At 36.7% G+C, this 27,531-nt stretch overlaps 1 protein-coding gene and 2 pseudogenes across 11 annotated transcripts in view; 1 reads left to right on the forward strand and 2 right to left on the reverse strand.

Annotated features, from left to right (window-relative positions):
• The window catches only part of Erc1 (ELKS/RAB6-interacting/CAST family member 1), a 521,572-nt gene that overhangs the window by 8,549 nt on the left and 485,492 nt on the right, over window positions 1-27,531 (forward strand). The window lies entirely within an intron of this gene.
• LOC134470283 (U1 small nuclear ribonucleoprotein C-like) lies at window positions 6,390-6,648 on the reverse strand (annotated as a pseudogene).
• LOC100715201 (selenide, water dikinase 1-like) lies at window positions 6,748-7,735 on the reverse strand (annotated as a pseudogene).

The following is a 27,531-nucleotide window of genomic DNA, read 5'->3' on the forward strand; positions in this document are numbered from 1 at the left end:
CCCCTTCTCGCTGCATTTTCTTTTTAAAATCCATCCCCCACCTCTTTTTTTCCTGTAGTATATATTTTAGTTTGCTCTTTATTTGTATTTTGAATACTTGTGTAAGAGAAACCATGTGATATCTAAGCTTATATGCCTGATTTATTTCCCTTAACATTGTGGTCTCAAGGTACATCTAATATCTTATGAATGACTCAATTTTATCTTTCCTTGTGGCACAGTAGTGCTCCATTGTTTATGTATATCACTTTTTCTTTATCTGTTGATCTGTAGATGGTCTTGTTAGCCTCTTGTAAGATTTAATTATTGTGAATTGTGCAGCTATAAACTTGGGTGTGCATGTATTACTATAATATGATGTCTTAAATTCTTTTGGGAATATACCTAAGAGGGGAATAACTGGGTCAAATGAACTTCTAGTTTGAATTTTTGAGAAATCTCCATACTGATTTCCATAATGATTGAACTGGTCAGTATTCCCAGCAACAATGAAGTGCCCTTCCCTCCTCACCATCTTTGCTGGTATTTGTTACCTGATTTCTTAATTACAGCTTTTTTTTTTGGAGTAGGGTAAAATTTCAAAGTTGTTTTAATTTGCATTTCCTTAATGGCCAGTGATGTTGAACATTTTTTTCATTCATTTATTGGCCATTTGTATTTCTTCTTTTGACAAGTGTCTGTTCATTTGAGTTGCTCATTTTTTGTTTGGGTTATTTTGGGAAGTCTTAATTTTTTTGAGTTCTTTATATATACTAGATATTAGTCCTCTGTCCAAGGAATAGTTAGCAAAATTTTTTCCCATTCTGTAGCTTGTTGCTTTACTTTTTTGGTTTTTTCTTCCTCCTCCTCTTCTTTTTACTTTGTTGGTTTTTTTTTTTTTTAATTTGATATGATCCCATTTGCTAGTTCTTGGTGTTGTGTCTTGTGCAATTGGGATATTTTCTGAAAGTTTTTGCCCACACCTGTATCTTTATTTATTTTTTTGGTACTGGGAATCGAATCATGACTGCGCTCTTGCAAGGGAGGTGCTTATGCTGCTGAGCTAAATCCCTGGCCCTATCCACACCTATATCTTCAGGAGTTTTACCTATTTTGTCTTCAAGCAGATCAGATGTTTCTATTTTAATATTGAGGTCTTTGATCCTTTTCGGTTTTAGCTTATTACATGGTGAGAGATGGGTCTAGATTTCATCTTCTGCATGTGGACAGCTAGTGTTCCCAGAACCATTTGTTAAAGAGGCTATCTCTCCTCCAGTATAAGCAGTTGAATGTGCTTGGAGTTTTTTTCTGCATTCTCTACTCTGTTCCAGTTATCCAGGCACCTTTTTTTTTTTTTTTCTTTCTTTCTAATGCTATTCTGTTTTTGTATTATTGTAGGTTTGAAGTTCAGGACTGTGATTCTTTCTTCTTACTGTTACTGCCCAGGAGTGCTTTTGCTGTTCTAGGTTGCTTCTGGTTCTATATGAATTTTTGGGTTTTTTTCCTAGTTCTGTGAGGAATGCTGTAGGTGTTTGCATTGTAACTTGCATTAAATATGTAAATCGGTTTTGGAAGTATGGCCATTTTGACTGTAGTTTCTGCCTATGCAGGAACAGGGGTATCTCTTCATTTTCTGATATGCTGTTCTATCTTCTTTTTCAGAGTACTTTATTTTTTCATTGTAGAGATCTTTCACTTCTTTGAAAAGGTTAATTTCTAGATATTGATGGTATTGTGAAAGGTATTATTTTCTTTATTACTTCTTGCTGAGTTTCTGTTGATGTGCAGGTTTTTGTGTGTTGAATTTGTATTCTGGTAAGCTACTCAATTTGGCTGTTAATTCTAGAGTGTGTGTGTGGAATTTTTGGGTTTTTGTGGAGGATCCCATTGTTTGCAAATGATGATAATTTAATGTCTTCCTTTCCTTCCATTACCCTTTCACTTCCTTGTCTTGCTTGGTCTAGCAAGCAACATTAGTTTTGAGAACTATATTAAACAGAAGTGGTGATATCAGACACCTTGTTTCATTCCAGATTTTAGAGGGAAAGCTGTCATCTTCCCATGTAATATGTTGTTGGTTGTTGGTTTATCATAGATGTCTTCAAGTTGAGATATGGTCTTTCTATACTTATTTTTTTAAGGTTTTTTTTTTATTAGCAGTGGATGTTGAATTTTGTCAAAGGTCTTTTCTGTGTCAGTTGAAATGATCATGTGATTTTCGTCCTTCTGTTTATATGCTATATTACATTTATAGCTCTGTGTATGTTAAACTATCCCTGTGTCATTTAGATGATTGCAGTCAAGGTAGATGATGGTTTGTTCCATCCTTTTTTTCGGTATTTTGTTGAGGATTTTTGCATCAGTGTTTATTAAAGAGATGGGTTATACTTCCCTTTTTTTTGGGTTAGGTCCTCTTTTAGTTTTGGAATAAGGGTAATGTTAGTTTCCAGTAGTGACTGTGAAAATATTCTGATTTCATTAAAGAGTTTGAGGAGTGCTGGTAGTAGGTCTTTCCTAAAGTTCTTGTAGAATTTAGAGGGGACCTGTTTTTTTTTTTTTTTTGTTTTGTTTTTTTAAGTGATGGTTTTCTTATTACTTCTTCAATTTCATTACGTGATATTGCATTATTCATTATTTTTATGTCTTGTTCTGTCAGTTCATATATACCTAGGAAATTATTCTTTTGAATTCTCCATTTTATTAGAATATGGGCCCTCAAAGTGGTTACTAATAATCTTTAGAATTTTTTGTGATTTCATATTTTTCATTTCTAATTGCATTGATGTGGGTCTTTTCATTTTTTGTAAGATTAGCTGTACATTTGCCTATTTTGTTTACTGTTCTAGAGAACCATTGCTTCTGAGTCATTGATTTTTTTTCTTGGTACCAATTTCATTAATTTTTGTTCAGATCTTTGTCATTTCCTTCCTTGTACTAGCTTTGGATTTTAATTGTTCTTGTTTTTCTAGGACCTTAATATACGTAATGTCGTTTATTTGGACTCTGTTTTCCTGATGTTGGCATTGCAGTTGATGCTTTCCTGATGTTGGCATTCCACTTACAACTGCTTTCATTGTGTATCATGGGTACAGGTTTCTGTTTTGTACTGACATTATCATTTAACTCTAGAAACTGTCTTATCTCTTTTTGATTCATCTGTTACCCATTGATTATTCAAGAATGTATTATTTAGCTGGGAGTGTTGGTGCATGCCTGAGGCAGGAGGGTCATTGCGAGTTTGAGACCAGCCTAGGCTACAAAAAGTGAGCTTAAGGCCACCTGAATGGCATAGTGAGACTTTGTCTCAAAAAGGCCAAAAAAAAAAAAAGTTTATTTCCATGTATTTTCATAATTTTATTTCTTTTGCCATTGATTTCTAATTTCATTGTACTATGATCTGATGATGTGCAAGGGATAATTTTGGTTCTTTTGCACTTACCTAAGCATGCTTTATGGACTGTCAATGGTCCATTCTGGAAAAAGTGCTATATGTTGCTGAGAAGAATGTGTGTTGTTGATGGGTGAAACACTCTAAAGATATCTATTAAGTCATTTGTTGAAAAGTTCAACTCTGATATTTCTTGATTAATTTTTTTTGTCTAGTTGGTCTTTTTCTGACACTGGCATATTGAGATCTCCCAGTATACTTGTGTTGGTGTTTTGTCTCTCTCTCTTTTTTTTTTTTGTTTTTGGTACTGGGGATTGAGCTCACAACCTCACACTTGCCACGCAGGTGCTTACACTGCTGAGGTGTTGTTTGTCAATGGCAATACATTACTTTGTCCATCAATTAAAAAAATTTGGTATATTTTAGATATATATTCTGGTAACATTAATCATAGGGAATTTATACCTGTACATGATATATCTATCTTGCTTCTTCTTTTTTTTTTTTTTTGGTACTAGGGATCAAACTCATGAACTCGCACTTGTCAGGCAGGCGCTTATGCCGCTGAGCTAAATCTGTGGCCCTTCTTGCTTCTTTTTTTAACCATTCTTCTCCCCTCCCTTCAACCCCTCTTCTCCTTATTTACAAAAACTTTGTTTCTGTTTTCCTTTTCATTGTTTTTTTTCTTGTCTCTCTCTTCCTTTCCCCTTTCCTCCTCCTTTGTTCTTCCTATTTTAATATTTTCTTCCTATTTCCATATATATGTCTTTGTCTTTTTGACCAGGGTTTTGCTGTACAGTTCGTGCTGGCCTTGAACTCGCTTTGTAACCCAGGCTGGCCTCAACTTGCAGGGCTCTAGGATCCTGCCTCAGCCTTTCAAGTGCTGGGATTCCAGGCATGTGTCCCCATGCCTAGCTGTCTTATACATTTAGGTCCTTACTTCTACCTTCGGTTTCTCACACCAGAGAATGCGATATTTAAATGTATGTGCAACTTATTTCACTTAAGAGTATGGTTTCAGGGTGTATCCATTTAGCTGGAAATTTCTCAAGCTTATCCTTCATTATGTCAGCGTTGTTGCTTTATGTCCATTGTTTAAAAAAAACAACCTCTTTATTTACTCATTGTTTGCCTTTGTCCATCAATTTTGAAAGATTTTATCGGATGTATCAACCTGGGTTGGAAGTTGTTTTTCAGGGTTTTAAATACTTCATTGTTTGCTCTCTTGGCTTTTAAGGTTTGTATGAGAAGTCTGCTTTAATTCTAAAGGAATTACTTTTATAAGCAATTTGTTGCTTTTCTCCAACAGCTTTTAAGATTCTGTCCTTTCTTGGGCCTCTGCTGTTTTGAATGTGATGTGAAGTGGAGAGGGTCTCTCTTAAAAACTTGGTGACTGTTTGCCACTCTGATCTGTATACTTCATTCTGTCCCAATATTTGGAAAGTTTTCTGATATTTCTGTAAAAAGATGTTACACCCTTTATTCTGCCGTCTGATTTTTCACTTATACTAGTCAATCCTAGTTTAGTCTTCTTTGCATCACCTAGCAACTGTTGAATCAATTTTTCATATTGCCTTGTTGTTTTTAAGATATTTCTGAGTAGTCTTTGAAAGCACTCTGTCTTCTAATTCTGGTATTCTATTGTTACATTGATCACCTTCTATAGAATTTTTAGTTTTTTATAAGAGCAATTAAAAAGATACAAGTTTTACACTGAGGGTGCAGTGTATTTAGCTGAATGTACTATGGGAAAATGGCCTGTCTGGGTTGAAGAGCCGTTCTTGAATTATTAGATTTGACTTTTTTTAAAAAAATTTTTTGTCCTTCTCGAGAGAGGGTTTCACTATGCAGTTCACGATGGCTTGAACTCACTTTGTAGCCCAGCCTGGCCTCAAACTCACAGCAATCCTCCTGCCTCAGCCTCCCAAGTGTTGAGATTAGAGGTGTGTGTTACCGTGGTTGGGCTGGACTTGACTTTATAAGTAAAAAGTGCAAAGAAATCATGCAATATTCTTACTATGGGAGACTATTGTGTCACTTACTAGTTCTGTCTTTTCAGAACACTGTCCAGGACAGTTGGAAAAAAAAAAGACCACACTGATAGGGTAAATATACATAAAGTGCAAAACAAACTAAGAGACACTACTCTTAGTAATGTGTGCTGTTTGAAAGCACCTTTATGAAGAGCCTATATAGCAAGAGATACATGCTTGAAGATTCAAAGTGAATTAGCAGTATTGCATAACAGTGTAACCCTCAGTTTAGAAACTGTCTCAAGATTAGGTGCATCTTCAGTTAGTGTAACAGGAAAAGGCTATGGCTTTCATTTTATTAATTGAATCCACTCATAGACTGACCTAAGGTCAGTAGAGTTGTACATACAATGAAATTTTTGTTGTTGTTTACGGCCTTTAATTGAAGTAATTACAAAGGAAATGTATTTAAAAACAAAACAGTTATTTCTGTCTAGATTATGAAGTGGCATCAGGTGTGGAATTCACTTTTTTTAAAAAGAGAACTTAATAAAGTTAAAGTTAAATAATTAAAAAAGGTGTCAAATGGCACTTTATAGCTAAGGGGAAAACGTCTCATCCACAGGATCTGCTGAAGAAAATGAGCTAGAAGAACACAATTGGAATGTTTAATTTCCTTTATAATATACAGAATACAGGGGGTAGGAAAAAGGGAACACAATTTTAAATGAAAGACCTGACTTTATTTTCACATTTCATAATACAAATGAAATGTGAAATACAAATGAAATGCTTTTGCCCACTTTTGTTTCTCCCATTTTTCCCTTCAAAACTATTTTCTCTTTGATAGGAAGGGGGAGCAAGTCTTCCTTATCATGTTGTTAAAAAGCACAGCACCTTGATCTCTTGGTGAAGTAGAACAAATAATATTAAACTGATATAAAGAGACTGCCCTCTAGCTTTATCTGTCTGGTTGAGTAATTGCTGGCAGAATGGGTGGTGCCCTCATGGTCTAGGGTGAGGTCTCATCATTGGAGGCCCAGGTATCATCAGCTCATTCTGGGAGCAGGTCCCACTGGCATCAATTTAGAAGGGGGGGGGGCGTCAATCATTGGCTTTATGGGAGGGCCTCCTATATGGGATGCTGGCATTATGTCAGGGTAAGAAAGACCCAGGAGACTGGGTAGAGATGGGATTATTGCCTCTGCTGGAGGAGGAGCAAAATGGAGTAGGAGGTATCTTTTCTTGTTGAAATGCAACTGTTGTTTTGTCAGTTAGGCTCTGACCTTGCTCTTCCATCCATTTGTAATAGTGTGTCTTACATCACTATAGTGTGTCTTACAAGTGGAGAGTCAAAGGTGAGGTGTGTATTGCAGTAGTCACAGTAAAACTTGGCATGTTACTCTGCAGGTCATTGACCCTCTGTCCTGGGATTCATGTTTTGTGGTGTAACTGATAATCTGTGGCTTGCGTATGGTTCTGGTGGTTCAGTTACCCTCCTGTGCAATCCCAGTAATCCATGCTTGGTGACCTTCACTGTATTTGGGGAACTTTATTTCTACACAAAACCAAACTGCTTGTTTACATGGTAAAGAGATTAAAAGGCCTCTTGTTGTCTCCAGGCATGTCCTATGCATTACACTGTACGTGTTTTCATAGGCCTTGCTCACAGTAGCCATCTTCGCTAGTTGAGAATGTCATGAATCACAAACTACACCTTGTTCCTCTGTTGCTTGATCAGGTTCTATGTTTGGTCCAAAGTCCTGTGCTGTCCAAAAGCCTGTATTGTTGGTGGCTGTATGGGTATTAAATTTGTGCATGAGTTATTAGCTGTAATGTCGAACTGTGCCATATTCTCATTGGGTTTTGGTATGCCAACTCCATATCTTCTTGGGGTACCACTAGCTTAATTTTACCCCATTTTTCAAGAATATCCAGCCACTGATCCATAGTGACAGCTTCTTGTGTCCCCTCCCCCTTGACTGTTTATTTGTTTGTTTGTTTTTTGTTATTTTGAATTAGGGTCTTACTATGTAGTTCAGCCTCCTGGCCTTGAACTCACTATGTAGCTCAGGCTGGCCTGGAACTCATGGATCACAGGCATGTGTCACTACACCTAGTACAACAGGGGTTTTAACGACAGAAGCATATCTCCTGATACTACATTGTCTGGCATGATAAGTTCATTGAGTTGGCAAACAGTTGTGGCAACCCCTCCTGGAACAATCCAGGGCTTTAATACTGTTTGGCTACTTATTACAGGTGTTCCCACTTCCTCTGCTGCATCATTAGAACCTTGTATAATCAGGGACATCATTTTATCACTTTCTCTGTTGGTCATTTTATTACTGACTCCAAGGAACATCCGCATATTGTCACATTCTGTGTCCCCCATTGTGTAGAGGTCACTGAGGAATTGGCAGTACTATTCTGGTTGTCCTATGAGAGTCATCAATAATAGAATAAATATAATTCGTGGCTTGAACCAACAAAAAAGCACCAGGCATTAAAGAAATGACACAGGTATTCAAGTTGTGGCATAACAATTCCCAGAAACTGCTCATCTTGTGTGTGGTTTTCTTAACAATTTCTGCAGCACATCTTGGGGCCCTTTGCAGTCTGTGCCCTTAAATTTCGTGAATGTGGAAGCTTTTGTCCAACTTACAACTTTCTAGGTTAAAGAACTACTATGTAGATGTGGTTTTGGGGCCCATACTCTTCACAGTTTAGTTCCTTACATCCATGTCTCACTGTCAGCTTGGTGCTCTATTTGTGATCCTCAGATCTCTGTGTTCCCAGGCCTTGTACGTGCAGAGGAGTGGGCATGTATGCTCCATGAGGCCTGTGTTACAGGCAGCCTGGTGAGGACCATGGCACTTGGAGGCACTTTAAATCTTAGGCTGCTGATTAACACATTCCTTATTGGTTTGAAGCATGCATGACTATCCCATCTATGGCTCATACCACATGTGGTACAAATGGATCTAATCACTTTAATCAGTCTTTTTACTAATAAAATTAATAAAAGTCTGTAAAAGGCACTGAATCTAGGTAATTGCTTGAATTTGAATAATTTCTGCACAAATAGAAATAATACCACCCATACCAACTAAAATATTTACAATGAACTAATTTTATTAAAAGAAATTTATTCATGAATAGTTTACCAATTTCTAAATAGTAACGTGAAAATCTTACAGGTGGACACCATTGCTGGTATATGTAATATTCAGTTAAAACTGCTGTACCACAGAATAGCTATATTATAATTTTCTTATATCATTTTAATGTTTTCTGTAAGAAATTATAATATGATGGCATCTGGTCTGCTAAATCAATGCCTTTCTTTGCAATATTATAATCAATGACCTGCTGAGAAGTAGTACAAGTTGCCCAGTGAGACAGTCATCCTCTTATACAGTTGATTCAGGACAGCCAGGGGAAAGGATTAAATTCAAATCAGAGCCCCTGGCATGAGACATACAAATTATGGTCCCATATGAATGTGTTAAAGGTAAGGTGGGCCTGTGCCACACTTTTGGTACTGCATTGTGCCTTGTGCTGCTCTGTTGTTTCTTGGGAGGCTGTTTACCTTCTTTGGGTTACCTTATGTTTACAGAGACAGGATCTCCTTCCAGGGAGCTGGGGTTAGTGTTTCAGAATTCTTAGTTCTTTTCTCTGTGTTGTCTTCAGTTTTGTTGTGGCCTGTAGTTTTTTGTGGGCTGTTTCTTGATCCCTGGAGTTCAACTTTTTCTCTTTGCTAAGTTGTTTTCCAGCTGTCTAGATTCTGGGTCCTGGACAGGTTGTATTTTGCTGCTTACCTTTATTCTGTTATTTTGAATCTGTCACATTATCTTGAACTATACTTATTCTTTTTATAACAATGTCAGTTGATACAAATGTCTGTGTGACATTTGTAAATGAGATAAATGGTATTAAAGAGTTATTTGAACATAGCATCTGTTACTTGAAATAGCACTGTGATACTGTGACAATTGATATGATAATTAGCTACTAAGTGACTAATGGGCAAATAGAATATATAGCATAATTTCACTGCATAAAGGAATGGTTCACCTCACTGGGCAAGATAGGATGGATGACTTGAGAGTTTATCATTCTACTCAAAGCAGCTTAAAATTTAAAACTCAATTGCTTAGTTCTGAAATTTTCCACTTAATGTTTTTGTATTATGGTTGACCATTGGTAGTTGAAACAATACAAAGAATATAGAAAAGGAAGGACTACTGTGATAGACATTTTGATTTTAATTTAGCTTTGTCTGTTTTCCAGCTTTATGTTCATGGACTCAATACCATGTGTATTCCTTTATGCCTTATGTCTTTGATTCCGTGTTTTATTTGTGGTATTTATATTTGTTGTATGTAGTTGAAATTTGTGCATTTGCATTGCTATCTAATATTCTGTTGTAGAAATATGCCATTAATGATTATATTATTTATGGCTATGCTGTTTCTGATTTAGGGTTCTTATGAAGTATATTACCGTGACCATTATTCTACATGTGTTTTGGTGTATTTGTGTATGTATTTCCTGACATGTATATAGTCAGGAGTGAAAGTTGTGGTTCAGAAATAGGTGTCCATGTGATTTTCATACATATTTGCCAAACAGAATTCCTGAGTGGTGAATAAACTTAAAGTCCCAAGAACAATACTTGAAAGTTCCTTTTTTCTGTATATTTGGCTAATACTTGGTATTGTCAATATTATTAACTTTAGTCATTCTGATAGATTAGTAGTACTATCATAGTTTTAATTCAGATTTCACTAAAGAACTTGAATATCTTTATATCTTTTGATCATTGAGATTTTTGTGAAATGTTTAAGTATCTTGTTTAATTTTACTTGTCTATTTAATTTATATGTGTTCCTTACATATTTTTGATATGAATGCTCTGGTTATTTGTGTTACAACTGTTTATGCCTTTTTGGTTTTCTATGTTTTTCTTCATGATTTCTTTTTTTTTTTTTTTTTTTTAAACAGAAGTTTTTCCAGTACTTGGAGGCTAAGGCAAGAGGATCATTGCGAGTTTGAGACTGGCTTGGGGCTACAAAGTGAGCTCAAGGCCAGCCTGAATTGCATTGAGAGACCCTGACTCAAAAAACAAACAAATAAACAAACAAAAAAACAAAAAAACCAGGAGGTTTTTTTTTTTTTTTTTTTTTTTTTTAACTTTTTGGGTATTCCAGTCAGTATTTACCTTTATGGTTAGTGATTTTTATTGTTTTTGTTTTTTTGAGACAGGGTCTTGCTAGGTAGTCCAGACTGGCCCTGCATTCACTGTGTAGCCCAAGCTGACTTCAAACTCACACTGATTCTGCTACCTAGCCTCCTGAGTGCTGGATTTACAGGCATGTGCCACCATTCCCAGCTGTGGTTAGTGCTTTCTGTGTCCTGTTTAAGAAGTCTTCTCAGCCAGTCTTGGTGGAACAGACTTGGAATGCCAGCTATTCTGGAGGCTGAGGCAGAATGAGTGTTTCCCAGTCTGCACAATGTACAGATAGTCTATCTCAAAATAAGAACAACAGCACTACTTTAGAGAAATATTTGTCTGCCCTGTGATCATGAAGTTACTATCTTTTATTATTTTTGGGGAAATGTCTGGAATTGTTACATAGTTTTCTGTGATCTGCTTATATAGAATTGATTTTTGTATGTGCTATGAGGTAGAGTTAATTTTTTTCTCATACAACTGATTTTCTTAGTACCAGTAATTGACAGTTCCTTTCTTTTCTACTTATTTATATTAAAAGCTACCTATTCTGTTCCATTGAGTTCTTTCCTTGCTCTAGTGCCACACTTAGCTACTGTAGCTTTATGGAAAGTTGTAATATTTGTAGAGGAAGTGCCCCTATCTTTTTCAGAAGTAATCTTCCTAGGCTGGGCATTGTGGCACATGCCTGTGATCCTGACACTTCGGAGGCTGAGGCAGGAGGATAGTTGCGAGTTCGAGACCAGCCTGGGCTACAAAAGTGAGTTCAAGGTCAGCCTGAACTGCATCGTGAGACGCTGTTTCAAAAAAAAAAAAAAAATCTTAGCACTCAGTGTCTTAATAATTTTCATAGTAATTAGAACAGTATGGAACTGGTATATTGGATTTGCAAATTAAAGAGCAGAATAGAAAGCATGAAAATAAGCCCACACATTTCTGGTTAATTGATTTTTGACAAATGTGCCAAAGTAATTCAGTGGTAGGTAAAGATAATCTTTTCAACAAAAATTTTAGAACAGTCGAATATCTATATGCATAAAGAATCTCAGATTTTACCACATAGAGGAGATAATCGTTGAGTTCTTGGGTCAAGAGTAGTTTTATCTGTAGCCCTCCCCTCTGTCCTCCACTGCACAGTCTGGTGAAGTCCTGCTATGTAGCCCATGTTGGTCCTTAGAAAGTTTCTTCCATATGATACCAAAATCATGATTCATATCAGAAAACAGAGACACTTTGTGTGTATCATATTCAAAGTTTTCCTCTTCAAAAAACAGTGTCAAAAAATAAAAATGCTAGCCAGAGAATAGAAGAAAACACAAGTTATGTAGATAATAAAGGACTTTTGTCCAGAATATGTAAAGAACTGTTACACCTGAATAATAAGACAACAGAAAAATAAATGGACACAAAATTTGAATAGCTGCTACACCACATGGTAATTCTTTTGTTTGTTTTTGAGATAGTATCCCTATGTAGTACAGGATAACCCGAACTCAGCCAGTGTCTCCCAGAATGGCCTCGAACTCACGTGGATCCTCCTGCCTCAGCCTCCCTGAGTGCTGGGATTACAGGCATGTGCTACCATGGCTGGTTAATAAATTCTTAAAAACATGCAACCACTACCATTAGTCATTAGATATGAGAGACCATAATGAGATAATACTCCACACCCACTGTAATGGCTAAAATGAAAAGATTGATATGGTCAATGTTGGCAAGGATATGGGGAAACTGGTAGGCAAACATTCATCTCTAAACTACATCCTGGCTCATATTAGTAGGAACGCTATTATGGAAAACAGTTTTGGTAGTTTGTTTCTTTCTCCCTTCCCCTTCCTTCTCTCTCCCTCTGTCGTCTTTCTCCTCCCTCCCCTCCTCTCTTTTTTTCTAGCTCTGTGTTTCAGTCTGGCCTTGAGCTCACTATGTACCCCTGGCTAGTCTCAGTCTCCCAAGTGCTGGGGTTACAGATATGTACCCCATGCCCGATTTAAAGCTGTTTTAGAAGGAATATTTTCCCTGTATTTTTATCTGTGGTGTTCTCCGGTAAATTTTGGAATTAGTTTATGAATTTAAAAAATGTTTTGGGATCGCAACTGGAATTTAATTGGATTTTTAGATTGATTTGTATAAAATTATTTCTTTATAGCATGGAGTCTGAGTCACTGAATATATTTTCTTTCCAAATGTATCAGTAATGTTGTATAGTTTTTTTGTTTATTATTCTTACACACTTTTTGTTAGATTTAGGAATAGGTAGCTGATGGTATTATAAATGGAATTACAAAAATTTCTTTTCCTTTTTTTAAATAGAGACAAGGTCTTGCTAGGCTGGCCTTGAACTCCTAGGCTCAAATAGCTCACCTAACTCAGCCTCGCAAGTAGCTTGGATTCCAAGTACACACTACTGTACTAGCCTTTTACAAATAGGATTTTAAAATACATTTTATTTTGTTTTTTGCTGGTGTATGAAAATAAAATTGAGTTTTAGAGTATTAATGTTGTATTTTGCTGAATTTTATCAAATGTTATGAATTTTAGTAGCTTTATCTATAAATTCTCTTGAATTTACAACTAAAATAATTGTTACTGTTTTGTCTTTACAATTTTTGCACATTTTTCTTCCCTTACTTCAGTGGCTAAGATGATTTCTAGCATGAGATTGGATAGAGTAGTACTGACAGGAGAGGTCCTTGTTTTCCCATCTCAAAAGGAAATCATTTATCTTTTTTTCTTTGAAACCCTGTCATACTACATAGTGAAACCCTGTCTCAAAAGGAACAATGTAAGAGACACAGATTTCAAAGCAAGACAACCAGAGATTTTCATAGTCTGTCATATTTTTCTTCCAAATAGTTGTCCACATCTTTGCATACAATGAATTCATACAAAACAAAATAATATAAAACTGATCATAACAGGATGATGAAGGCATTTTAGGTCTTCAAGACCAGACAATATGGAAGTCAACAATAGCTGCCATAATGTCTCTTCAAAATAGCTGTCTATACCTTCACATATGTTGAAATTAAACAAGACAAAACAGACTAAAATCACTCTAAACAAAGAATAATAGTATTGCTGGATTTCACATCGTGACGCTACGGAATCAACACTGGGTACCTTAGTGTCTGTTTTTCTTCAAAGTAGTTGTTCATTTCATTGTGCACTATATTATCGATTCTCATAAACTTTTTAGAAGTTCTATGCATGCATGACTCTCTACACGTATACGTATCCTTTCTGTATTAGAGGGGAAAACAGAACAAACCAAGACAAAACAAAACAAATTCGTAGAAAAACACAAAATGAAAAAGACATAAACAACAATAGCCAAAACCCCAGAACACTGACAGTATAGGCCTTCAAAACAAGGTGGTATGAGCATAAATGAGACTGTTTCTAAAAGAAGGTTGAGGATGTGGCTCAGTGTGAAGACCCTAGTTCCACACATGCAAAATTATTTTCTTTCTTCACTTATTTGAAAGAAAAAAATCTGATTGTCTGCCTTTTTTCCTTCTTGTCCATATGGTATTCACTGTTGCTAAACTTTCAAGGAAGACATAATTGAGTGCCTGATGAATAAAAATTTATTATTAAAGGTATAAGAGATTGATAGGTTTCCTTTTTTAAATTTATTATTAAAGGTGTAAGAGATTCATGGTTTCCTTTAAAAAATTTTTTTTTTACTGGGAATCAAACTCAGGACCTTGCACTTGGTAGCCAAGGTGCTGTGCCGCTAAGCTATATCCCTAACTCTAAAATTTTGTTTTGTACTAGGAATTGAACTTAGGACCTTGCACTTGCCAGGCAGGTGCTTATGACACTGAGCTGTATCCCTGCTGTAAATTTTTTTTTTTTGAGTCAGGATTTCAGTATGTAGTTTAGGCTGCTCTTGAACTCACTTTGTAGTCCATGCTGGCCTTAAAATCCACAGTGATCCCACAGCCTCAGCCTCCTGAGTGTTGAGATTAAAAGATGTGTATCACCCTGTCTGGCCAGTGCCAACTTTCTGAACCCATTTTGAAATAATTTGATTAATATTATTACTATCCTTAAAGCCTAGTAATTTTTTTTGTCTTTTTTCCTTTTTTTTTCTTTAGTGCTGCAGATTAAACACAGGGCCCTAAGCATGGTGGCCAAGTATTTTACCACTGAACCAGAGCCTGGCTGTTTTTTTATTTTTTGAGACAGGGTCTTGCTGTGTGGCTCAGGCTGACTTCAAACTACAGGCCTCAAAGGATCCTCTTACTTCAACTCCCTGAATAGCTGGGACTACAGATGTGGACCATTGTGGTCAATTATCTGACAATTCTCATTTTTGATATAGCTGCAATTTATATCTGTTTCTTTGGTGACTATTACAAATAAGTTAGTTAAAAAAATAAGTTAATTGAAGTGTAAAACAGAATTAAACTTGCAAATGCTAGTAAAGTATAAATATAATGCTATTTTATATCTGTCTAGCAAATATATTTAGGTATGTAGACAGTAGTTTGCATGTTGTCATAGATATTTCATTTAAGATTTGCTAATGAGATGAGAAGTATTAAAGTTGCTATATTGTGCTTCATGAGTTTTTTTTCCTTATTTTGCATCATTTAAATAGATCATTTCTTTTCATGGGCTTACTAGATCCAAAAATAGGAATTTTTGAGACAGGATACTATTGTGTAGTCCAAGACTGATCTTGAATTCACTGTATAGCTCAGGCTGGCCTTGAAGTTGCAATCTTCTCTTTCCTGTCCAGTGCTAGGATTATAGGTATGCACTGCCACACCTAACTAAAAGATTGATTTTTTTTTTTTTTTTGTGCCAGGGAACAAGCCCAAGATATGAATTTTTTAAAATCCTTCATATAACCCATTTTCAGACTTGCTGCTTTTTAAATACTTTTGTTGTTTTAGGGAAGAAAACAAATATTTAGTGCTTCTAATTTTTCTTAAATTTTTAAAAAGTTGAAAAATGTTTCAAATATGAAAGAAATATAGAGAATTGTGTATTTATATACCTCCTACCCAGTTTAAAAAAAGAAAATACTGTAGAATTAGAACTCTGTAGAATTATTCCTGATTATATGAATGTTTTTATTTACCAACAGTGATGTGAATGTGTAATCTTATGAATACTTGCCTATAGCCAAGATATTTTGAGTCATCTTTCATATTTAAGAAGGTGACATACTGTGTATTACTTAACTTTCAAGCAAGTATCAGGGAAAGCTCCATAATTACACACTGTACCAGTGTAGGCCTGGTTTTGCTACCATGTTAGTTACATGATTTTTGGATTTTCAGATATTTTTGGATTTGTGGGTAAGATGTTGTGAACAAGTAAGGTATTTAAAGTTATTTATGTAATGTAAATATTTTAATATTGTATGCATAATATTAATATTTTTATATTAATGCTTTTGATATTTTTATTAATACTTTGATATTTTTACTCTTTTGTCTTGGCGGGTACAAACTCTTGGTCTCAAACTCCTGGGTTCAAGTGATGCATCTGCTTCAGCCAGCCTCATAGCAGGAACTGTAGGACTATACCACCATACCTGGCTTAATATATATTTATTAGTTTAGTTTATTACTCTGGTAGGATTTGTTGTGAACTTCGTGCTAAACTGATAAGATGTAGTACCACATGCAAGAGAACTAAAAGTGCAATTTAAAATTTTAGGATTTAGGGCCAAGGGTTTAGCTCAGTGGCACAAGTGCCTGCCTGGCAAGTGTGAGGTTGTGAGTTCGATCCCTGCCCCCCCCCCCCCCCAAAAAAAAAAAAAAGTAAAAAAATTTTAGGATTTAAAAATATTATTGTGTCAGAGAGGAGTGAAGTCATTGGGGCAGGCTATTGAACCTAGAATTGACTCTTGAACTAAGCAACGCAGATTGCTGATAAAAGTGGAGAACAACTATGATTAGCAACCATGTGGTTATTTTTAAGTATCCGCTTGACAAGATATTTGTCATGGTGAGAACTTTGAGAGACCTTATAATTAACTTGATAAACTGATAAGACTTGTTAAAAACTGCAGTTTATCTGAGTATAACTGAGTTACTCACCCTTCCATAAAGAAAGGATGAAATGATAATTGTCAGTTATCATGATGGCTCCTTTAAATTGATGTCCTTACTGCTCCTAGCAGAGGTGCTCTTTTAGGCAAGTATGCTACTCCTGTAGCTTTTAGTTCTAGTCAATATTGGGGGATTAGATTAAGATCATATAGCAGATGCATGGTGTTAGCAAACTTAATGTTATTCAGTTACATGCTGGAGGAAAGGGCAGAGACATCTGTTCTTTTTTTAATGTGTTACACACAGACATATTAGCAATCAATATCCTTGTCTAATCCATTAACTGTTGTGTAATTTAGTGCTGAACCAAAGGTCCTTGTTAAACACTGTAGTTTATAGTGAAACTTTTTTTTAAATATGAAAGTAATACTTGCTCAGTATAAAAAAGGGGAAAAAGTGTACAAGTAAGCAAAGAAGTGGCTGTGTCTGAACTTTGTGACCTTTCAGAAGTAGGTTATTAACATCCAAATCATTTCTTATCTATATACAAACTTGTATGTACATATATCCTGTTGGATGATTAGATGGTTGTATATCCCCTCCAACCTCCCATGCTGGGCTTAAGCCCAGGGCTTTCGCACTGAGTTATATACTCAGTCCCTCACCTCTCTTTATTTTTTGGGAGATGGTATCACTAAGTTGCTCAGGCTGTACTTCAATTTGTCATTTCTTGCCAAAAGTCATTCTCCCACAGTGCTGGGATTACAGGCATGCACCACTATCCCTGGCTTAGCATTGTATTTTATAACTTGGAGATAACCTAGTTTATTACAATCCCTTGTTGGAAATTTAGGCTCATTTTTCCCTTGTGGGTACACACAATGCAATAACAATATTATTACACATATTTTCTTGAGCCCATGAAAATGTTTTATAGAGAATATTTTTTTAACTCTAGTTTTGATGGTAGGGACATTTCAAAATTTGGTAGGTTTTACCAAATTGTACTTCAGTGGAATTTAAAAATTTTGGTCTGTTAATCTTTTCATAATTTAAGATAGCAATATTTGTTGCTGTTAATAATACAGCCTTTTGAGAAAATGAACAAAAAAGTTAAAAATATTGAAAGACAGTGTTTAAAATCCTTATATGATTTTCTGATATTAAACATTAGTTACTGGTAAGTGTAACAGGTTAATTATTAATTTTGAGATTTAGGTCATAGTTGAATATAGTGCTTCAGTAATGAGTGGCATACTGTTTCTGATTTACCTTATATATATAGTACACATCCATCTCAGCCTATTCCGTTGTAATTAATTTGAAATAGATTATTGTATTGCTATTAAAGAATTTTCTAGTTTCATTTGTCTTTTGGATATTTGGTGTTCCTTTGGAGGTAGAAATTGTAGAGAGCTATTATTTTCCTTGTAATCTACCAGGAAAGTGAGAGAGTACTCTCTGCCACATGCTATGCTTGTAGCTGTTTGTGTGAATTAAAGGTCGCAAATAATCATTGTGTGGAGAATACTTATTTTTAGACTTTTGAGTGTACTCCAGGATTCTAGGTGGGTTATGGGAATGTTTGCTAGGATGGGAGCAGATTATGGGGCATTTTATCTCTGTTTATGGAATTAACTATAGTTATCAGTGCTTTTCTTGAAGAGACATATGATCCTGGAAATGTTGAGTATTCATTTTGTATTTTTTGTGACCTGATTGTACCCTTTGTAATTGAATAGTAATGGCCAGGTGTGAACTCAATCTTTCTGTCTTTTTGAGACAGGGTCTCACTATGCAGTTCAGGCTGGCCTTGAGCTCACTTTGTAGCCCAGGATGGCCTTGAATTCACAGTTTACTCCTGCCTCAGCCTCCTGAGTGCTGGGATTACAGGTGTGTACTACTACTCCCGACTGGGAATAAACCTCATAACCTTGCACTTGCCAGGCAGGTACTTGTGCTGCTGAGCTATATCCTCGGCCTTGCACTCAGTGTTGATAACATGAAAAGCAGGATTTAGGGTTAATGAACACCCTAAATGCAGAGAATTGACCTCTGTAGTGATTCCTTATCCACCTTCTACACAAAAGTCAATGCATTGTATGCTTCTGTTAAGATAAAGTGTCCTAAGGAGGCAAATTTATGGAGATAGGAGATAAATTATTGGTTGTCAGGGCCTGAGGACTGGTAAACAGTAACTGACTGCTTATGAGTTTGTGGTGTTTCTTTTACAGTGATGAAACTATTCTTACTTGAGTGGTGGTGGTGGTTGTAAATATAGTTTGCCCTTTTTGAGTTTTGTGTTTGCAGATTCATCCAACTGCTGATCAAAACTATTCAAGAAAAGTATCTATGGTGAACATGCACAGAAATTTTTTCTTGTCATTCTTGCCTAAGTATAGCAGCATCACAACTATTTACATAGCACTTACATTGTACTAGGTATTATAAGTAATCTAGAAATGATTTAAAGTATATGTGGGTTATTTTGAGCAGTGTGAATTTTGTTACCTGCAGAAGTTCTTGGAATCAGTCCTTCACCCATAACATACATCTAAAATAAAAACAAAACAAAGCTGAACAAAAATGAAAAGATACAGAGAAAATTATGATTCTCAGTAGGATGTTGTGGGATAGGGTAGTAGAGTATTGGAGTTTGGGAATTTTATTGAACCAGAAATGTTCTTCTGGCATTTTTAATATGTCTCAAACCTTGAGCTTGAGCAGATTATCAGAGTGAATGTCTGCTAATGATCACACTGTAGGTCTGAGGATTTAGCTCAGCATCATAAGCACCTTCCTGGCAAGTGTGAGGTTATGAGTTCAATCCCTGGTACAAAAAATAAATAAATAAAAATCACACTGTCATGTGCTATAAATACATTGTGCTGGGAAAATAAAATTGAGTATCAATAGATTGGAAAGACAAGATTATATAGTGAAGGAGGTATTTGCTATCCAGACAAGAAGGAAATTGTAGCATAGGATTAGAAAATAATTACATTACAAAGATAAGAATTGATGTATATAATGATGAGTTAGTTAATGAGAATTAAATAGAGGCTGAAAATGGAGTCAGAAGAAAATGGAGTCAAAATGAATTCTGTTCAACCAAGAAATACAGGAGGAGGAGGATGTTGTAGGGAAAATATGTTTATTTAAAAATTGTTGAGAGTCCATACATTGAATCTGGCTGTAAGGGAAATGTTCTAGCTTTAGTCTAGAAGTTGTGATGGATATTTTTGAACCTAGAAACTTATTGTAACCAGTATAGTTTCCTAGGGCTGTTGGAACAGACCTTAAACTTTGTGAAATTTATTCTCTCCCAATTCTGGAGCTAGAAGTTCAAAGTCAAGATGTTGGCAAGGCCAGGATCCCTCTGAAGACTCTACAGAGAATTCATCCTTCTTTGTTACAGTTTAAAATGACCAAAACCTTTTGTGTCTGGAAGGTGATTGGATTATGAGGACATTATGTCCGACTTGCTTTTAGGAGGTGGGGTTTGGTTGGAAGACACACAACCTCGTAGGTGTGACCTGGAAGGGCATATTGCCTTCCCTGCTCCTCTCTTCACTCTCTGCTACTTAGCTGTCATGAGGCAAGCAGCTTTTTTTTCTCCCCTGCCCCTATGCTGTGTCATCCTGCCTTAGAACCATCCAACTGTGGACTGAAACATGGGCCAGGAGAAACCTTTTCTCCTTTAAGTTGTGGGTGTCAGATATTTTGTTTCAGTAACAAGAAAGGAGGATTTTGGTACTGGAGGAGTTGGGTCTTGGTTGTGATACTGCCTGAACGTATGGTTCAGAAACCTTTGGAACTGTTTTGTGGGAGGACTTTGGAAAAGTTTGATGATGCCAGCTGGAGAAGCATACTTAGAGGATCATAAGTTTTTTGGTTAGAACTCAGAAGACTAGAATACTAATAGAAATACATAGTGTAAATACCAGCCTGAGGAAGTTTGATTTGGGAACAAGGACTCTAATAGCATTTGATTTGGTAATTTTGTGTGTATGCCCTGGCAGAAAATTTGTCTACATTTTGCTTATATTTTGAGATTTTCAGGAGATTGAGATTAAAGGTGGCAGAATAATTAATTTGACAGTGAAAATATCAAGGCAGCCCAATGTTCAGGCTGTGGCATGGTTACTGCTTGTTTTCAGCAAAATCTGTATGAAACGAGCAAAAGCCCATTTAAAACACTTTTTTTTTTTTGGTCTTTTTGAGACAGGGTCTCACTCTGTAGTTCAGGCTGGCTTTGAACTTGCTTTATAACCCATCCTGGCCTTGAACTCACAAGTATCCTTCTGCCTCAACCTTCTCAGTGCTGGCATTACAAGTGTGTACTACCACACTGGGCTGAGTTTTGAAGTAAGGTCATAGTCTCTCTCTCTCTCTCTCTCTCTCTCTTTTTGTGATAGGGTCTTGCTATATAGTTCAGTTGTTCAGGGTGGCCTGGGATTCTCAGTGATCTTCCTTTTTCAGCCTCTTGAATGCTGAGATTACAGGTATGTGCCACCATGCCTGATGAGCAGGGTCATATTCTGAGTTTTGGGTAGACATTACTTTTTTGGGAGCATTCTTTGATCCATTGTGCTTAGTAACCCATTTTGTAGTTTTGTCTTACCTTATACAATATAGCCAATAACATATATAGTCACTAAAACTGCAATTTTTTACTATTAGAGTCATAATGAAGGCAAAAAGCAACATGTATAACAGAATCTAGGGAATCTAGCTAGCTACGTTCTGGCCATCCAGATGGTGTTTCCTTGCCTACTAGTAATCAGATACTTTATACCCAGTTGTTTTTATCTTCTTAACCAACTTTGGAAGAAGATACTACATCCATTTCATAGGCGAGGATACTGATGATACAAGAAGTTTGTTAAAAATTGTACAGTTAAGTAGTGAAACTAAATTATCCTAGGCCTTTCCCACTGGTTACTACATGTATGACCCTCAGGAGCACAGTTAAGAAATGATTATATCGTAATACTTGTTTGGATGGAATATATTGAAGGTCTATGCATTGCATGTTTGTTACTGCACATTTTAACACTTAACTTTGTAGAAAAATATTCCTAGTAATCAGTCAACCTCCCTCTCCCTTCAGTTTCCCTTCCCCCTTCCCCTCTTCTTTTTCCCTCCCTTTCTCTCCTTTCCTTCTCTCTTATCTCCTTCCCTTTTCCCTTTTTCTTTTCTGTGTGCATTGAACTCAGGGAGCACTGCGTTATATTCCCAGCCTTTTTCTATTGAGCCAGACCAGCAACACCTTACTCAGGCTGTCCTTGTGTGTGTGATCCTCCTTCTGCCTTAGTCCCCTGAACAGCTGGAATTACAAGCATGTGCTAACATACCCAGCTATTAATAGGCTTTAATATACAGACTGTAGTATTAAAGAAGGATACTATAAAGGGTATTATCTGGGTATATCCTGAGCACTTTTGCTTCATGATTTAGAATTGTTTTTTAAGCATTTGCCATTCCATTTGGAGAAGTTTACTTTTTTTTTTGATGGTGCTGGGAATTAACTCAAGGCCTCGAACTTGCTACAAGGCAAGTGCTCTGCCACTGGGCTACATTCCCAGCCCCCCTGTCCCCTGCCCATTACATTGTAATTATTGTTTTTAAAATACATTGATTCTTTTAAAATGTTGGTTATCTTGTATGCCTTTAAAAAGTCTTTGCTTAAAAACATTTATCACCAAAAGCTCCATTTGTTTTGATTTTTTTTGATTTTTTTACTACTTCTCCCCTGAAAAACAGTTGTGTCTTTTCTTAATAGGAGAACCTAGGATTTTGAGATTTTCAGGCTGTTTTTGTTTTCTTTGATGAGAATAGAAAAGCTCTAAAAAGTATAAGTTTTAAAAAATAAAGTGAGGATTCTTACAGTGTTGCCCAGGATGGTCTTGAACTCAAGGGCTAGAGATCCTTTCGCTATAGTCTCAGGTAGCTTGAATTATTGATGTATGCCACCTTATCCAGCTGATAGTTTTAGCAACTCAAAATTCATTTAAAACCTATTTTTAAGTATTTTGAAGTCTCTGGATATATAATAATTCATTGTACAATTTAATAAAGATATTTTAGAATGTAAATATAGCACAGTTTATAGCATTTGCTGGTCTTGTGGGCTTTTGTTACTTTGTATTCTACCACGTTTAGGACAGTTGAAACAAGAATAACCTTTGGATATTGTGTAGAGTTAGATGAAGAGAAGGAGTGACTCAGTATCTTTGTGTCTAACTATATTGTCACCTTCTGAGAGCCCTGGTCCCCAAAATTCTTTGTAGGAAGTTGAAGGAGGAAGTTCTGTCTTCTATAGCTACCTTAGGCTGAAGTGCGGTGTTGGTCTGCCTACAAGGACACCAAAGAACCCTTGTCCTGATTGATGTGTAGTCCAAAGAAGCTAAGCTCTTCCTCTGAAGATTTCTTGATGCACTGTGGAGGTAGAAGCAGGTTTTGATCTTGAGTTATGGTCATCACCAATAGTTTGATGGCTGTCAAACAAGAGGAGACAAATTTGACTAAGACATTAAGTATGTAAGGTCTAAATATTAAAGTTATGAGAAGCATTAATAAAGGCCATGTCCAGGACAGTAACTAAGTACCACGGTTCCAGATGTTTGGCCAGGCTATCATGGCTCAAATAGTTCTTCATGGATCTTGAAAGCATGGTTAGCCAGTTTGTACATTTTTCTTTTAGGGACAAATATAGCCACTTTGTTGTAGTTGTTAGGCGATCTAGTTGCTTGTGTTGTTACATGGTCACTGCTGTTAGTGAGTCTGTTTTTTTTTTGAGATAGGGTCTTGCTCTATAGTTTAGTTTGGTCTTGAACTCATTTTGTAGTCCAGACTGGCATTGACCTCACAGCAGTCCTCCTGCCTTTCAGCCTTACCAAGTGCTGGGATTACAGCATGTGTCATTCCCAGAGTTATTTATTTCTTATTTTAAAGGAAAGCAGTATTATGGACAAGTTTGTCTAGGCTGTCAAGCTCTTAGGTGACTGTTGATAATAGGAGAAAGACGTGATTAATTTTAAGGCCTTGCATATGTAGTTGCTGTTTATTATCTCTCTAAGAGGCAATTTAAAAATAATCCAGGGTGATCCCAAAAGAAACAGAAAAAACCCAAAAGGTGTCATGTTATAACTTGATTTAAGGGACCTTAAATAATAATAAGACAGTAGCAAGACTACTCACACAATTTACTCAGTGAGTGCAAATCATTTTATTATTTAGTTCACCAGAGTGGTTAGTATTTCCTGAAAAGAAGCTTGAGGTTGTCTTCTGGTTGACAGTTGCATGAAGTTTGTGGTCCCTCATTTTTTGTCTTTTGTTGTCTCAGGTGGCTTGGGCTTTATCTTGGAGACATGACTCTATTTCCTGTACCTTAATGGATGAAGGAGTGGTTAATAAGATTGTGAAATCTACTCGGTGATACTTTATAGACTGTTATATGGGGACTGGTATGGCACCAGTAACCCTGTAGTCAAAAGCTTATCAATAATTTGTTTTAACCCCAAACTAGTTTTTTTGTTAAAGGAAATATTGTCTTTTGTGAGGATGTAGATTAGGGTTGTTTAGCTAAGTGACTTTTGGAGTGGCCTTGACAACCCTCCCTGGGATGCCATTATAGCTTTTTTTGGTCTTCTTGCACTTACTTTGTGGCCCAGGTTGGCCTTGAACTCACAGCAATTCTCCTGCCTCAGCCTCCTGAGTGCTGCACTTATAGGCTTGAGCTACCATACCTGGCCATCATAGAATGTTTAAGGATCTACTCCTGGCAGAGATATTGGACTCTGTGGGGTCAGACTGGCCGGGTCCCTAACAACTAGGACACGTTTGATTATCAGTGGTCCTAAGAAGGAAGAGTATAACTCTTTTAATTACAAGTTTAGGGCATACCATATTACTGTAAAGGCGTCTTGGAAAAGGAAATCTTCCAAACAGCAGTTCAGAGTAGGGGTAAAGAAAGGGTGTCCAGTTAACTCCCTCAAGGTTTATAACAATTTTAAAAGGGGATGAAAGCTTACTCCAATAAAAAAACAAGAACTAAGGCTAGGTGTAGTCCCAGTGCTGAGGAGACTGAGGCAAAAGATTTGCTGTGAGTTTGAGGCTGGCCTGTGGTACTTAGTGAGTACAAGGCCAGCCTGAACTACATATTTTTTGTCCAATTAGATTAGAATTGAATAAGTTGCCCCAGGATTGTAGGGAATTTTCCATTACATCTAGAGTTTTTCAAGGTTCCTGTGAATTAATGATAGTATCCTTCTGTGGGGGCCTTGTAGGCTACCTTTGGCATCATCACCACTCCCTGTCTTGGTTATTTTTCTTGATCACCATAGTAAGGGATGATCTCATTCCTCCCCAGGAACAAGGACAGTCCCTTTCCCTATGCCTAGGGTCTTTTTCTGTGTTCTGACAGGTCCATCAGTTTCTGAGGGTATTCCTTTGCTCAGTGCCCGATTTGTTTGCACTTGAAGCACTCTGACTTACTTTTACCACTCTTTGGATTGTCTTGGATTCCCCTAGTACTGTGAGCTTTGTCATGAGCCTTATCAGAAAAGGTGAGCATGTGTCTCTTTTCCTTGTTCAGTTGTTTGTCCTCTACTTCAGCACAGTTATTGAATACAAAATGGTAGAGGAAGTTTCCAGAGTCTTTTCCTAATATTTAGAACTGACTGACTAATGAAAGTTCTGTCTTAGCATAATCTGATCTTTTCTAGACTTTCTGGACCCTGAGTCTTAAGTTAGTGTGTGAATCTATGATCCTGTGGTAGGTCAACTGATACCTATCATGGTCTGGACTCAGGAGATGGACTTTACTGCCTGAGGGTACAGACTGAGCAGATTGCTGATGAGGAAGGAGGCCTTCGCAGCACCCACAGAGGACTCATTACCTGTAGGGTATAAATCAGGTCTCAGGTAGAGGGCCATAAAGACTTGATTGTAAGGAACCTCTGACCATTTTTCTTGATTGTTACAGTAAAGATATAATTGAACTATGGCATTATATTTTAGGCTGCTGAGGAGTGACCACATCTTCCCAAGTGGATATATAGGCCATTTTTAAAAATTGTACAATAATATGAGATGATCTCTTTGAAGGATATTAGGGTGGAGCTCTTCCCAGTGATTGAGGGTAGAATTAGAAGTAGTAGATGAGGCACTTCCCATGATAGGTCCATAGATAGGATGGCTAGAAACTGGATTTTGTCCTGAGGCTTTTGACCTCAGGGACGTGACCTGTTTAGTCTGAATAGAAGCCATATAGACCTTTGCCCAGGTTAGTTTCACATGTATACCTAACAGGGCATCTTCTAAATTTTTTATGACTCTTTTCATTTTATATTCAAGTGTTCCCTAATAAAGCTGAGCTCCCTGGGGCTGGATGTCTTGGAACCTTAGAACCTTCCCTGTGTCTGCAGTGTCCACATAGACTGGCCTGCTTCACTGGCTGAGTATCAGCCAGTTTTAGAACCACCTAGTATCATCAAGAAATCAACTAACAACAAATATTGGTGGGGCTATGAGGAAAAAGAAACCGTTCTCCACTGTTGGGGGTGTACACTGGTGCAACCACTGTGGAAATCAGTATGGAGATTCCTCAGAAAACTAGGACTAGGTGTTCCATTTGACCCAGCTATTCCACTTTTTAGTATCTTCCTGAAAGAATTAATATCATCATACCACAGCACTATATGCACATCCCTGTTTACCTGTCAACTAGTGAATGGATAAAGAAGATGTGTTTTTTTTTTTCTAAATCATGAAGTATTGCTTTGCCATAAAGAAGGATAAGCTTGAGATGTTTCTAGGTAAATGGATGCACCTTGAGATCATACACTAAAGTGAAATAAATCAGCCACACATGTAATACTGCATTGTTTCCCTAGTGTGAGAAGCAGAAAGTGTAAATAAGGACCAAAATGTGGATTTATAGGCTTGTTTTTATAAGACCTTGGGATTTTTTTTTTTTTTTTTTTGTGGTGGGGAGGTGAGTTTCCTGCAATGGGAAAAAGACTTCAATAACTTCTGTGTCTTGAAGCTAGGTAAGTATATTTTTAAAATCCCAATATCCTTGTCTCATTTGTAGTTAGTTTTTATTTCTTTGATCCTACATCAGTACTGTATAAAAGTAATACAGGGATGAGGTAACTCTGAAAATCAGAAACATTTAAGGGAATATGAGCAAAGGAGAAAGGGGACAGAACGAGTGTGATGTAAGAAAAGCAAGAGGGGATAGTGTCAAGTTGAGAGTGCTTAAGTTGTACACTATATACGGAAGTTACAAAGACACTGGAGAGGAAAAACCGTCATATAAGGTTCTTCTGAGGAAGGTGAGTTAGTACTGATGTACCTGTGGTAGGACTAATTTTATTTTAGTAGAAAAAAACAGTTTTTAAGTACTGGTATAAATGCATGTGGTGAGAGTGTCACCACTCTGAAAACATGAGAGGCCATTATTTTGATGAAAAGAAGAAAGGCTTTGTTCAAAACTAGCTGTAAGGTAATTGAAAGAATCTCATATTGCCTCAGATCTCTACTGGACTACATGTCCATGTGTGCAAGGGTCATTCATAGTGTATCGAAGAAAGAGGAGAGGAAAGACAGTAAGGCAGTAGAAACCATACTTATTTCATTCCTTCCTGTTCTTTTTCCTCTCCCTCTCTTCCCTGTAATAATGGGACCAGGACTTTGCTCTCCTGGGGCCAGCATCTGCATGTCCTGTTATTTCATCCCACTTCTGTATGTGTGGGGGAAATGGTGGTTATGCCCTGGTGTGAGGAAATTTGAAGCCGATTGTGGCATTTTAAAATTCTGATGGCATGGCTCAGTGGTAGAGTGCTTTCCTGGCATTTATGAAGCATGGGTTTGGTTCTCAACGTTGGGAGAAAAATATTCTGATGGTGTGATTACCCAAGACACTGAATTTCTGAA

The sequence above is a fragment of the Cavia porcellus genome, unplaced genomic scaffold (assembly GCF_034190915.1).
Source record: "Cavia porcellus strain 051 isolate PalLab524CR breed Dunkin Hartley unplaced genomic scaffold, mCavPor4.1 scaffold_19, whole genome shotgun sequence".
NCBI lineage: Eukaryota > Metazoa > Chordata > Mammalia > Rodentia > Caviidae > Cavia > Cavia porcellus.